Source organism: Vicugna pacos, chromosome 1 (genome assembly GCF_048564905.1).
Source record: "Vicugna pacos chromosome 1, VicPac4, whole genome shotgun sequence".
NCBI classification, from domain to species: Eukaryota; Metazoa; Chordata; class Mammalia; order Artiodactyla; family Camelidae; genus Vicugna; species Vicugna pacos.
Window position 1 is genome coordinate 58715242 of NC_132987.1, and position 15677 is coordinate 58730918.

The following is a 15677-nucleotide window of genomic DNA, read 5'->3' on the forward strand; positions in this document are numbered from 1 at the left end:
TATTCTCTTTAGACTTCAGTTCCTTTGTGTCCACTTGGTCAAGTTGTGACCTAAGGTCCATGACAGGTTCAAGAAAAATTATATATTTTCACATTTCAGTTGACTCTTTAACAACAGTGCAGAATTTAGAGGTACCAACATCCCTTCCCACCACATACAGTTGAAAACTCCCATACAGCTTTATAAACAGCCTTCTTGACTGGGCTGTTCCTCATTCATGGAGTCAATGAACTATGGATTGTGTAGTACTGTTGTAGGTGTTTATTTTTAAAAATTCACATCTAAGTGGACCTGTGCAGTTCAAACCTGTGTTGTTCAAGGGTCATCTGTATGTGGGTTTTTCTCATTGTTAGGGTGGGAGGGACTCTCTCTTGCAGATTTCTTTATCCTAAGCTTACGTAGAACCTGAATCCCTGAGTCTTGCAGGTATAAGTTTTTTGAGGAAAAACTATTGAGAAATCTTTTCATGCTTTTCTACATATGCTTGGTTGACATTTAGGAAAATATAAAGCAATAGAAAGTGGTACACTGTTTACAGCATTGTCCTCAATGCTATAAAAACCAAGCAAACTAAGAAACAAAAAACAAAAACAAAAACAAAGCAAATGAAATACTGTACTACCTGGTCAAATTAACTTGGGAAATATCCACTTCACCAAAGTTCAGTGAATGTACAGGTTTATGATTATTCCATTGTGTTGCATTTTAGGCTTTTAAACTTATATTTTCAATACATAAGATAGGAAACGGTTTATTATATTTTTTCTTCTATTCATGCAAAGTCCGTTTAAAAATACTAACATATTCTGTATTCATGTTTTTTGAACTCCTTAATTTTTAATTGTGTGTGTGTGGTGGGGGTGAGGGTGGTATGAGTGTGTATAAAACATGATGGGAAAAATACACTGCAGTGAAAAGAAATTTGGATTAAGTAGTTGGAGACCAAGAATTTGATCCTATGTCCTAGGTTATTGCTTTGTGAGCTTTGGCTTATTGTAGCTTTTAATAATTCTATGTGTAAAAGGAAATGTTGGATAAAATTACAGAAACTTCTGTTTCAGTTCTGAAATTCTAATGGACTTGGGTTTACAATCCAAGCAACATTTACCTCAGGGTCTTCCTAGGGATAATGTCCTGAGTCATGGAAATAGCCTGCCTCACCAATTAAATAAATTTGCCTAATAGTTTATATAAATTCTGAGGTGGAGAATATTAATCTGAGGCTCCCTCAGAGCTGCTTTTATAAGTTTTTCTCCTTGTAAGATCCAAGTCCTAGTACCTCTCTTCTAGTTTAGTCCCCACCCACTCACCAAAATACAGGTGAATTTAAGTACTTTTAAAACAATCTAGATGCATAATCGTCTAAGTAAAGGGAGGCTGGAGAGTCTGTTTGTAGTAATTTTCCCACTCGTTAATTATGTACAGTTAATTCAGAGAGAGTAAAAATGGAAAAAGTTCAAGGTTCACAAAATATCTTCAAGTAGGTTCTTGTTTCAATTTCAGAAAACTGCATAATTTTAAATTATTAAACACTTGTTAAATGCTCAGAAGCAGCTCAGAGAATATGAGGAAGTAGGCCCTTTGCACTTTCGTGTAAGTGGAAAGGACATGGTGTATTTGTGACCCACAAAAATGGCTCATGGCAGAGCTTCTTTTCTTAACTAGCTGTGTGATGTGATCTTGGATGAGTTCACGTTCCTCTCTTTTCAGTTTAAGTTTTCTCATCTATATGAACTGAAAATAATAATCTTTCCTCCCAGATTGTTGTGAATATTATTTTAAATAGCAGGTGGAAAGCCTTAATAGTGCCTAGAGCATAAGGTGGTGTTGAATCCAAATCCCTCTCTTCATATACAAAATGGGGGCAGAACCTTTTTCAGTGTAGCACTATTCTAATTTTGGCTTTCAATCACAAGTCTGTGCATTCTCAGTTCCCAATCAGACTGAATATCCCTAATGCAAACTTAGAGGCCGTCTCTTTATCCACAGTAGCTATAACATACTCCCAAAACAAACGAACAGAAAATCCTGGACGTAATTTTAATCCTGTTCTGACTACCTTGCATGAGTGGCAGGTTAGACTGTGAATGTAAAAGCACTATACAAGTTCTAAAATACAAGACAAGGAAGGTCTAGTGATCATGATGAAGACCTACTTCTTGCTCTCAAGATGACACACTTGGTGGGTGGGAGGAGGTGTAAGATAAATTAATCAGAGAACAAGTCAAGTAAAACACACAGCACTGGAGTTTTAGGTTGGTTCATATTCTTTATGGAAGAGCTGAAGAAATCCTTTCTTGAGCTTAGGGAATAACTCTTAAGAGTGGACTTTGCAGGAATCCACTGGGGGAGAAATCTGAGGTGAAGCTGTATCAAGCCACAGGGAAATATATTCTTTCCTGGTCATTCCTCCTATTTCCTTTAACCGTTTTCCTCCCTTAAACATTTGTCTCCTTATAATTTTATCTGAGGTTCCTACCTCTTTCTTACCACTTTGTGCTTTTAGACTGGTTTATAATCATCTATTGCTATGGTTTCAAGTGATTTAAATTCCAAATTAGTACCTTCAAGATAAATTTCTCTCTTGACTACTTGGCCTCTATATCCAAATACCAGTAAGAATTTCACACCAAAGTTTCACACTTTAGACAACTCAAATTCAGCAAGTCACAAATTGACCTAATTATCCCTTTCTCCACCCAAATCCATATCTCTCTAACAGTCTACGTTTCAGTGATGCTATCACCATTCACCCAATTTTGCAGTCTGGGAATACAGGCATCATCTTAGTCTTCCCTCTCTCTTGCCTCTCACCATCAAAATCCAGTCAGTCACTAAATCTGAATCCTCTCTCCCTCACTCTCTCTCTACCAATGCTATTTAATCCAGTTCCTGTTTTCATCATATCCCACAAAGATTATGCAACAGCATCCCGACTACTGTCCCTATTTCTGTTTTTGCTGTTTCCAATGCATTCTTCACCTGCTAGGTGACCTTTAAAAACTGCAAAACCAATTGTGATGAGATAAATATTAACAAATCACCTTTGGTCCTAGTCTTTTAACAACCCAATAAAGAGAATTCAAGCTTAAACATCCAGACTATTTCCTTCTTCCACCCTCTATATTCAGAAATAAACATTATTGATTTCTAAATTATCAATTATATTTTTAATCTATGAAGACATTCCAACAATAAAAGCCAACAATGCAGAGATGCCCCAAATTGTAATATCATATCAAGCTCCTAGGGGAAGTAAAAGCTTGAAGATTAAAAAATCTCTGAAAGTGAAAGATAAGGGCATCAAAATTTAAAATAATTAAAGTCCTAAAACAAAATTATTTTACCTTACCGAATTAAATGTCCAAAGAGATTTCAGTGCTCTTGAACACTTTATCCAGCTCAGTCTCATTTACATCTACATCTAGGTGTTCTTGATGCTTTTTCAAAAAAAAAAAAAAGTGATTTTTCTATTGGCAGCTACATTCAGGATGCCTCTCACTAGCTTCAGGGTCTCAAAGGTTGTGCTGATTCAGTGCTTAGTCTCTGTTACGCCTAATGCTTCAGAAGTCCTGAGAGTTAACGGGACACCCAGTACTATCAGGGCATTAACTCAGTAACTGCTCCATTCAGAGAACAAGGTCATCTTCCGTCCACAGCTGGTTTGTTAGGCAAAATTTCCTTCGCTGAACCCACTGCCTGAGGAAGGAGAGTAGATGAAGAAATTTTGTTTTTAGCTCCATGGATGCCAGTGGACTTCAGCCGTCCAGCAAATGGAACCAAAGGACATAAACTCACCCAGGAGAAACTCACCTAGTCACACCAGTGTTTTGGGGATTTGGGATAGGCTGCTACTATTACTTGCCTCACCCCTGGAGAAGATTTGGAACTTCCTCCAGATTAAGGAAGGGCAGTGATCATACTTGACAATGTACCAAAACAAACAAAAAACCCCCCCATGATTCTCAATAAAATGAAACATAGTTTAATTTTTGTCCTGTCCCTGGATTAAAAACCAGCGAAGTCATGAATTTTCTGCCAAGTGTTTGACAATAGACAATCCTACTGTCACCTTGAGCCACAGACATCCTCACTTCTCCCTTTGCCAGTTGAAGGCACTGCAGGCTGGGGTGGGAAATCAGAGCACAGCTGGCTTCTCCTTTTCCCGCTGTGCTCACCTCCTTCCCTACTCACTCCCTGCTATTCCCATCAAGGTTAAAGTGGGGAAAAGGTAAAGCAGAGGGTTTTTACTTGAACTTGTCCTTCTGTATGCCAGCTTTGAGTTCTCTGGGTGTGCCAGATGTTTCAGGATGATTCTTTCTCTCCTGGAGCCTTTTAATGGCTTTCCACAGGTTTCCTGCTGAGCTCTCTTGCCTTCATTCCTAGTGCTTCTTTCTTCACAGCAGTAGTTTGCAGTGGTTCCTTCTGAAACCAGGTACATCTGGGGGGATAATTTCAGTCACTTTCTTCTTAGATTTCCTAGACTCCCCGGCCAACACATTGGACAGGACTCTAAGCCTCTCCGAATCTGCATGCTTCACCCAGCAACCTCTGGGTGTGAAGATCTGTCCCTACATGGTCACACTCTCCTGCTCTGCCACCAAAGCATGCAGTTAGCCTTTCCGATGCCCTCAGGATTTCCCCAAAATATGTTACAGCCCAGTCCATGTTCTGTTTTGGCCTTCTCTGACTTAGGCACAAATAAACAAACTCTGTTATAGAGTTTGGAGACTCAAACGCCCTTCCTTCTGACACAGGTCCAGGACTGTCAGATGGCAGATTGGCGTCAGGTACCAGGACAGTCTGGTGTGGAGAAAGCCCACACCCAAGACAGTTCTGAGTTCCTTCTACCCTTGGTCCTTTTCACCCAGGCCATGTGCTAATTTCCACCTGTCAATAAGAGCCACACTCCACTTCTCTCTCCTTTCCTCTGGTTCCAGGCTTACCCAATTCCTTTTAGGAGAAAAAAGATACGTATAACCTACAGGCAAGATTCTTCACTGTTACTTAGACGTTTATAACTGAGATGAGGGGTTGGTCCCTTGAAGTTTTGTTTTTTCTTTCCAGTAACTTTAACGAACAAAAAATGCTCTCCAGGGAATAAGAAATAAAAGGAAGGAATGTACAGAGAAAAACTAGATTTATATTTTGAGTTTTAACCTTGTTACAGATTCTCCCCTTCTAAATTTTCCATCTCTCCAAAGAAAGTTACATTTTATCTAGGGACTTCTCCTCCCCGAGAATATAGGAGCCAGGAGACTTCTGGACTGTGCTTCACTGGGATAGTCATTTCTTAGTACCTCCTTGCAAGCCAGTGAGCCATGTGGGTGACACATTTTTCCCGGTTTCCCAGACAAACACACAAACCAGACCTCTTAAGGATGAACCTGCCTTCTCTATCAGGAAGGGGCACAGTTATCTCTTACCAGGTGAACTTCTGTCTAAAACAATTGGGATCATTTGCCTCCCTGACTCCCACCTCAACTTCACTTCTTATACACGTTTGTAACTTCCAAAACTTCATTTCTTCTTTTTTTTTCTTTTTATGAAAAATTCCAAACACACAGAATTTCACTGATTTTAAGGCACTCGTAATTTTTCAGCTCAATATCTCTAAGGTTAGAATGTATCTCACAATCGATGATGTGCCATAATTTAATTCTTGCCTCTTTTCTTCTTTAGTGGTACATCGGCTAGCGTCTAAGATTTGATAACACACATTGCATAAACATGGAGAGAACAGACTAATTAACATTCATTAATGATCCCCTATATTTAACAAGCATCATCTCATTGTATATCTTTATCTTTTTAATCTTTCTTATTACTGTGCAGTGTATCTCATTTTAATAATTATTTTAGTTATTTCACTGCATGTTAATCTTAAATACTATAGCTTCATCTTTAAAAATCTGAGAACATTTTCTTACATACAACACTATTATCACACCAACAAAACTTAAAAATATACATTAACTTATTCTAATACCAAATCTATTTTCAATTGTTCCCAGTTGCCCATTGAAATAACTTTTTTTATCTGGTTTATTTGAATCAAATTTCAAATAAAGTCTCTTTTAGTCTGCCCTTCTTGTGTGTGTGTGTGTGTGTGTGTGTGTGTGTGTGTGTGTCATTGACTTTTGAGGAAACCACATAATTTGTCAGAAGGCCCAAATTCAAGATTTATCTGATTGCCTCCTTATGGTATAATTTATTTTTATGTCCACTATGTTTCCTATGAATTAGAAATTAGAGATCAAAACTCATGTCTAATATTTTTGGCAAGTATACATCATAGCTGGCACTGTGTACTTTGTATTGTATCGTATAAAGGGGAACACAATGCCTGGCTGTACCACGTTTAGAGATGATCAGTTTTAGAATTGGTATCTTTCCGTAGCAGTCTATTCTTTTTTCATGAATGAAACTGACTCTCAGATCTTTCCAAGGATGAGAGCATGTTAATGTTCATCTCTTTCTTTGAGTCTCTCTCTTTCGAACTATTTGTTTTTCACAAGTCATGGCCATCCATCCACATAATTTATGAGTGGCTACTTCTACAGAATGATAGATCTGTATCAAAGGACTTCCTCCTCAAATAAAAAGACTTATTAGAAATCCATGTAAGTGTGTGGGTCATGGTGATACACAGAATTCCAAGCTGGAGAAATACTAATATCAAAATGAGGCTGGGAGGGAAGCATCTTAAAATATTTCCTCCAAGTTATTTTTTTTCTCTATATAAGGAAGAAGGAAGAAATGATTCTGATCTGAAAAATCTAGATAAATTACCTCAATGTGTATAACCAGAAATCGAATAGAAAGAAATTTATTTGATCTCCTCTGAAATTAAATAGGAAGTTGCTTGATTTCCTCTGGAGTTTTCTGAGTTCATAATAACCCTCTTAACTCCTCATGTGAAAATTGAGAATTAGTTAAAATGTATTTCATATCTGTAAAAACTAAGTGCCAAATTTTTCCTTTCATAGTCATCTCTAGTTCTGATTACTGGCTTGTCCTTGTTTATATTTTAGTAGTTTGAGTTAGAGGGGCACCCAGAAGAATTAATCATCATAATTCCATATGCATGGTCCCCAAAGCTTTATAAACAACAGCAAAATAATAAAGTTTCAGAAGAACATAATGTTCCCCAGGGTGGAGGAAAGTAATAATGAAATTAGGCGTGACAATGCAAAACAGAGCACTCAGGAGCTCTCCGAGGAGCCCTTGTTTAAAATTTCATTTTCATTTTATTTTAGATGTGATTACCACATGTATTAATGTAGCACTGTATGGTTTTAACATTTTGGAAGGCTAAAATACATTTCAATGATACAAACACAAAAACATTAGGTCAGAAGTTGGTAACTGAAACAGACAATATGTATAAAATCCTAGTACTTACTGATAGAAATGAGCCAGTAGAGGGGTTACTGTGATGAGAGACTCTAAAGACAAGGGGATGTTTCTGGGAGATGGTAGGCTGCTAATGTGATGTATTTTCCAGTGTATTTGGAGAGACACTGAAAGCTTACATCTTTTATTAGAACAAATTACCCAACTAGAATGATTATTATATATTGTAATTGGTGAGAACTTTGTCCTCCAAGTGTTCTTAAGTGTGTCATGTTTCCCTGACTTTTTCTATTATGAAATAAGCTTGGGAAATATTGGGTTAATGAAGTTGGACAGATTTCTTTCCTGTAGACTTCAGAGAGTTTTCAGGATCTTTTACACATTATGTCTCCTCAATAGTGAAGTGTAGCATAGTAGTTCTGAAAGTTATTTGATCACATTCCTCCAGATTTTTTTTCTTCTTCACATGAATAGTGATTTTTTTATTGTATGGTGGGTATGGTGAGTGATACAGTGTAGGACTTGAAATTTGTCTATTAAAGGTATTAAGTTGTATAAGTTTTGCTCCAATAGGCAGTTAATTACTGACATCATATTGTTCCTGTGGAAGATTGGCTTTAGACTTTATTGTGGTGGGTCTCTTTTTGTTTATGTTGCTTGTTCACTTGTCTTATTGTTTTTAATCCTGGGATATGGTCCTTATTATTAAAATATATCTATTCTCTGGTTTTATTGAAAAGTTTGAAAGGCTTACCAAGCCCCTCTAACTTGGCAAGATATGAATTCTACAACTCTACTTTTACAGACCTCTACTACTGTTGATATCTATTCTTGGCTATTTCAGGCTGCTAAGTGTTGCTCTCCTTGGGAACTTGACTCATATATGGTATTTTAGGAGTTACCCTAGATGGTATATTATGCATATTTTGATGCTTATACTTTGTAGAGACTTCCTTTTCTGAATTTTGCCCCTAAATTTTATAGTCCCTCTGGCAGCCTTGAGCTCAGCCCAATAAGCAGACACTTTCTCCTTGAGATCATCCCCTATGTACAACACCAACTGTTATAGCCACCTTTTTAATAGTGCTCTTTGTGTTCCATTGAGCACACTTTAGTGATTGCTACTAAATAATGTGATCAATGAATTTAACATAATCATAAAAACCTATACCAAGTAATATATCCTTATTAAGATAATGTGAAAATTAAGGAAAGCAAAGGAATTTCTTCTAGTATGTTTCTATAGCACTTTCAAATACATGGTTATAATTACATTTTATGTAAAATATTGTAACATGCCTCTCACACTTAGAAATACTATGGGTAGTTTTCCACATGAAGCAGTAATTTTTTTAATGGTTTCATAATATTTCATCAGGTTCATTTGGCCATTCCCTATTGTTTAAATTAACTTTTTAAAATCCCTCTAAGTTTTATATTTTTATAAATTCTGCTGAGACAGTTTTGTTTATAAAGACATTTTAAATTAAATATTATTTCCAGAAGATATTTCTTGAGTGGTATACTTTCTAGGTCAAGGGATATGAACATATTTAGGACTAATAAGAACACATTGAAACAGCAATGTTTGCAAGTCCTCTTTCACTATATCCTATTAAATCTGTACATTGTTGTTTTGGGGGAAAAGTGTTAATATGATAAGTAATCAGGGTTGTTACATTATTTCTATTTGCACTTCAGTGGTCACTAGTAGGTATGCACATTTTCAGGTGTGTTTAATTAATATAATTTCTTGTGTTAATTAACTTAAGTATTTTGGTCTTATTATTCTCATTAATTTGTGTGAGGTTTTATAAGATTAACATGATAACCTTAGTCATTTATAAAAACAAATAATTTTCTCAGGTTTTTACTGCTGAATCATATGTTTAAGTTATTGGAGTGATACATAATAACTTAATAAACATCCCTAACTAGTATAATCTTTTGCTTGTGATATTCCTTTAATTGGTCTTATTTCTTTCCTCACTTCCTGTCACTTGGTGTAGGTCAACTGAGCAGCCAAGGTAATAATTTTCAAACATAAATTTAGCAGCCAAAGTAATAATTTTAAAAAGTAAATCACATCACATCATTTCCTACTCAGAACTATCCAGTGACGTCCCATGCCATACAGAAGAAAATCCAAAGTTCTTTACATAATTCCCAAAGCCCTGTATGCTGTCAAACATCTCCTATAACTCTTCGTCTCATTCAATCCACTCAACCCCCATTGACCTTCTTACCTTTCCTGGAACCGTCATGCATATTCCTACCTCAGGGCCTTGTATGTGATGTTCTCTTGAAATTAATGAACCTGCCCAAATTGTCATATGGCTCAATCCCTTTCTTTATTTACATGTCCTCTTAAATAACAAATCGTCAGAGAAAATTTATCTGTGCTGGCATCTTTACATCACTGTTTTTCTCAACCTCTTTTTTTTTTTCAGTATTCATAGCATCTATCAGTATTTCAAGATACATACACACAAACACACATTCACACTCACACATCCCTTTGTCTCCCTCACTAGGATGGAGGCTTCATGAAGATGAGGCTTTTTTCTTTCTTTCTTTCTCTTTAATGCTGTATATATTGGACCTAGAATAATGTCTGTACCAAAGAACCAGAAGAAACTTAAAAATATAAGGAAAAATGCAATCATAATTACTGTTAACATTTGAGTATTATTGTCAGTCTCTAGAATTACAGATTTTATAGAACTTATGATCAAATTTTGAATTTTACATTAAGAGTATATGGAAATCTTTTCTTCAAATTTTTACTTGACTTTATTCTGTAAGTATTTTTCATATCATGATATAGTTAGTGTTCATTAGCATTTTAAAGGACTGAAGATTATCTCTCATTAGTAACTTAATATCACACCAGGGTCGCACTGTTTTCACTAAATCTTAGCTTAAACATTTTATTACTTAATAAGTGTTACATTCTTCATAGTCATTGGTAAAGTTTCCTCATTTTAAGTTATTTTAAGGGGAATTCACATTTTTTTCTTTAAAAGTTTACATTTTTGAAAACTTTTTTTAAATTATCAAAATTAGATTATTTCTATAGTGTATAAAATTTGCTCAAGCCCAATATATCACTACAGCTCCCTTCTTTTTCTTGCAAAAGATCATTTCTACGTTTTTCTTGGCTGAGTTTTCCAGACACTTTCTAATATTACTTACTTTTAAAAAATACAACCTCTAAATTTTTAAAATACTGCTATTTTTCAGCATGTTAATTTATTTAGTTTACTTTTTTCTTTGCCATTTGATTTATTCAGCTCAGCTAATTTATTTCCTGTTTTCAAATAATGAAAGTATTTAGGTTTATGAACTTATCTTTGTTCAAATTTAATTAATTTTTGTCTGTTTATATTTATTTTTAAGTATTGACTCATAGTATATTAAAATTCCACCTTGATCCAGTATTATATAAAACAATATTTTTGAATATTCAAGCAGCTGAAAATTTTTTGAATTATTTAAATTTATTTAATGTCAAGTTCTGTTCAATTTTAATTAGAAAATATACTCTGAATAAATTCTCTTTTACTTTTTTTTAGTTTTTGTGGAGCTAAATCTGACCCTTTTTTAAAAGTTTCCTTTGGTATATTTATCTGTATTTAGTGCTATTTTATTGTTTTTATTAATGTTAGTATGGTTATTTTTAATGTGTCTGTTTCTTTACTATAAAATGAAGCTGTATATATTTTTGTTGGTTTCCTCTTTAAATTATATATATTTTTATTAATAATAATCTATTGCTTGTTTGTTTCCTTGACATATTTATTTTGCTTTTATTTAACCGTACAATTTCATGTTATTTTAAACCACATAAGCAAATTACAGATTTTTTTTTGAAACATACAAACTAAAAAATGTCTCTTCATAGAAAAATATAATATATGTCATACATATTCTAGACTGCTATGCTTATTTTTATATATATATATAAAGATTTCTTTCAGCATATGATTTAACTAATGCTTACCTAATTTTCAAACTAGAAAAACAAATGTAATACTCATTTATCAAAGATGATGGAGAATATTTGTTTTACTAATCAAATTTCTTGGTTGAAAATCTAAGATTGTGATACCTAGAGTTAAAAATATACATATATTTTAAAACATGTATAATCTTACTATTCTACCTATTGTGATCACAATGTCAGTAGTTATTTAGACAAATCTCTACACACTTAACTGTTTCATTGGTCATGAATGCCAGTTCCTTCCTATCCTATTTTTCATACTTTTTGGTTTATTTATTTGGAGTCATATCTTGGTTATGGCTTGTGTGTTTAAATAATTTTCTCAGTAGTAATAGACATTAGTAATATGTTTTTATCAATCCTGAATACATAAAAAGTTATTCCCTTTAACTCTCTTTTAGCAACAATTTGGTTTAGTAGAAAATTCTGCATTTTGGCCTCTTTCCCTTAATACATTTCGGATATTACACTAGTAGCCTCTAAAATTTAGATTGTGGTCAAGAAATCTAAGAGTTGTTTTTTAAAAAGTTAATAAGCTATTCTCTATTTTCTTCTATTTTAATACTTCTATTTTATATCATTTAAGTTAAAAATGTGTACCCCTTTACCTTTGAATTTTGTATTATTTTCAAGATTACCATCTGTTTACTTTTTTCTCTGCTGTGACATCATTTATTTCCTGCCTGCCATATGAATTTATATCAAACCACTCCATTTTGTTTTCCATAAAGCTTTTATCACACAAATTTGTCCCTATATATATTATCAAATAGAACTGTCAGAAGCATTCCTTAACATGGGTTCTCTTACTCCCATTACAAAGGAGGAAACAGAGTAAGGGGAACTCATTTGTTCATTCATTCAAAGTCACACAATTAGTTGTATCAGGTGTTCAAATTCTGATTAATTGTACTAAGTTCTTCACAACGGGGCTCTTCTAAAATGTTATTATGTATGTTGTAGTGAATTCAGTTCAGAGGAAGGTTTTTCCTTTGATGTCTGTCCTTCTCTGCTACAGAAACTTTTAGAGGTCTAAAATGTATTTTTCTTCTGTTTGTACATTTGGCTATAAAAAACACTCCTATCAGATCTGAAATTAGGGAACAGTAAGGCTATCTGAATGCCACTTAGATGCTTCCTAGTCCTCTTTATGTCTGACGGAACAGCAATCTTACCTTTAAAGTTGAAAAGAAGGTAGAGGCACAGTTCTTAAAACTTACTATGTAACCAGGTCATGTTAGTTCCACTTTTTGAAATAAAGCATATTATCATCTAGGCTGAAGTTTCCCAAACACAGAGTAGGGAACCACCCTAAGGTGATCCCCATGATTGAAGCCCATATGTAATCTTTCCCCTTGACTCTAGGACTCATGGTAGGATCCATGACTTCCTCCTAATTTGTTTTATATAATAATGGCATGCCACCCCTGTGATTATGTTTTGTTGTATCAGGATGCATCTTAACAGACTGGAGAAAGAAATTCTTCTATTGGCCTCGAGGAAGTAGATAACAATGTTATGAGCTACCTGTGAAGAAAGCCACAGGTTGGGGAGCTTGTGAGCAGCCTTTAGGGAACTGCAAGGGGCCTCAACCCAGCAAAATGTAGTGGATCTCTGTATACAGCTACATGAATATGGATTCCACTAACATCTGCATATACTTGGAAGCAGATGCTTCCCTGCTTGAATCTCCAGATGAGAATAAAGCATAGCCAACAACTTGAGTACAGCCTTGTGAGACCCTGAGCTGAGAAACCAGCTAAGCCATGGCTAAACTTCTGCCCTATATAAACTGTGAGGTAATTATGTGTTTTTATGAGACTAAATTTATGTTAATTTGTAATGCAGTAACAGAAAATTCATACACATGGTTATTTACCAAATTAACGTAGAGGAGATTGTTAAAAATATATATTCTTGTGTATTTTTTATTGTTTATTTTTAAACTTTATCACGATCTTGAGGTGGAACCATGCTTTAAAATTTTCTTTTTGAATAAAGCATGCTTGAGAATAATTCTCAGAATTTTGAGAATCAGTGCTCTAGGCACTATACAGAAGAAAGTATCTTTTAGTGAATCACAGGTTGGAGTATGAGGCTTAGGAAAAATTCCAGGTATATTTAGGTGAATGGCTTAAATCTGAGTCTTTACCTGTGAGGCGAATAAATCTAAAGGAATACCCTTTTCATTCAGTTTAGGTCTCTTGAGAAGTGGAAGCCAAGACACGACTGGTAAGTCTGAGAGACTTATTGAGGGAAATACTTGCAAATCGTAAAAGAGAAGGGAGTAGAAGTTGGCGGTTACAGGTTTCAGATAGTGAGGGAGTTATACACTAGAGAAACAAAAAGGAAAGGAAAGCTGGGCTCATCCTACCCTCTCAGACCTCAGCCTGGTACTAAAAATGTATCAGTCAATGGGAATCCTCAAGCAAAATTGCTTATTCAGACAGGAAGGGTCCAGCTACTACAGCCAACAGGCGCAGTTGTTGTCTGGGAGCGACCAGCCTAAGGAAATATGGCTTCCATGTTCTTGTCTAAGGAGATCCAGTGGTATAGCAGTGGGACTCAGTCAACTCTGATCCTCAGAGCAGTTAATCTTAAAAGAGTAATGTCACTGCAAAGACAGAGTGCTTTTGAATATAGGCCTGATGCAGAGAAAATAGGACAAGGGATGGAGGGAAAAATTCAGGTCCTGGAGAAAACACTTGAGTACCTGAGTCAAACCTCATGGGAGTCAAACCTACCTGTGGATTTTTAAAGTTTCATTACTCAGCAAATACCCTTTGGGTTAAAAAAGGAGTACCTCAGAGACACACCTCCATGGCTACATTTTAAATTCTGTCACCCCCCTTTTAGATGTGCACAGCCCAATTTACCTGAATTAGGATCTTTTTCCTTTGCCTACAATCTGAGAAACATGCCTCTTCTTTCTAGTAAAAGAATGAAATGAACATTCTGTTCACGTGAAAATCACCCAAATATTCCAAATAGGGAGATGACTTTATCAGTTCAGATCTTGGATGACTATACAACTCAGTAAGATTAGAGTATTTGCATAAAAGAATTGACACACATTCATATTGATGAGTTTATGATATAATTGTCAGTCATTTGAGTTAGTTTACATCTATCAAAACAGGTTCTGTTACCTCCTTCCTGCAGTGTTTTCTTTGGTTTCTACTACATCAGACAAGTTCTTACCTTCTTTTTTTCCTACTGCTTTCTTCCTTCATATTTTTCTCCAAACCTGTTTTTGTGTGTGAAGTAAAATCTTCAAGCCAAATCATGAAATTAGAACAGAAATCTTTAGGAATTCCAAGAGATACTTTTAACCCATAGTAGGACCAAGATTTGATTTAGATGAAAGTATACTAATAGAAATTTTAAATAGAAATCTCTTCTCATGAACAGACTTTTTGTTGTTTCTATATTACTTTAATTAGGAATTTCTTAATTTACTCTGCCTTCAGCAGAGTATCAGATTCCTTGAAGATACCAGTTTACTAATGTATATAAAACACATTTTGGGATCAAAGGACTTGAAATCCAGTTGAATGAGGTGAACACGTAACTATAATGTGTGGAAAATAGTGATATATTTAAAAATTGTAGAATAGAATGTGTTAAAGAAGTTCAAAGGAAGATTTCCCCTTATTCTAAGAAAATCAAGGCTGTACTCAGAAGTTGATGATTGAACTGCACCTTAAAAAAATCAGCTACATTTGGGATATGAGAAATGGAGGGTGGGTTAGGATGTGTAGAGCCTGCAATCCAGGGGAAAAGAAAACTTACCAGATAGAAAATTATTTCCATTATTGAAAAAGATCTATATTCCCCTTTTTAATATTCTCACTGAGGCTCAGATTAGCCAGTTAACAGAGCAGTTGCAGCTCTTAGATTTTGCAGTCTTGGTAAACACTGTATTCAAGTTCAGTCACCCTTGAGCAGTGCAGTATGTTTAATTGAAGATATGGTAATTCTGGGTTATTTTGCTGGAGACTTTTTAAAGGCAAAACCCATTAAGACTCGTTGCATTATATCATAGAAAAAAAAGATAGGGGTTTTATGAAACATATTGCCCCTTAGGCACAGCTAAATTACTCTCTCATGGCATGGATGAGGGTGGTTATTTGAGCTTCCAGGACTCTATTTCAGTACTAATTTTGAACTGAATGCTTCAGCTAATTCTATGTGCTATTTGAGCTTTGCTGGAAGGATGCATTTGCAAATGTGAACACAGAGAATGCTCTTCATTTTATGGTTTTAAAAAAGTTTAGATTGATGGTGTCTTTTCAACATGTTATTTTGTCTGCCA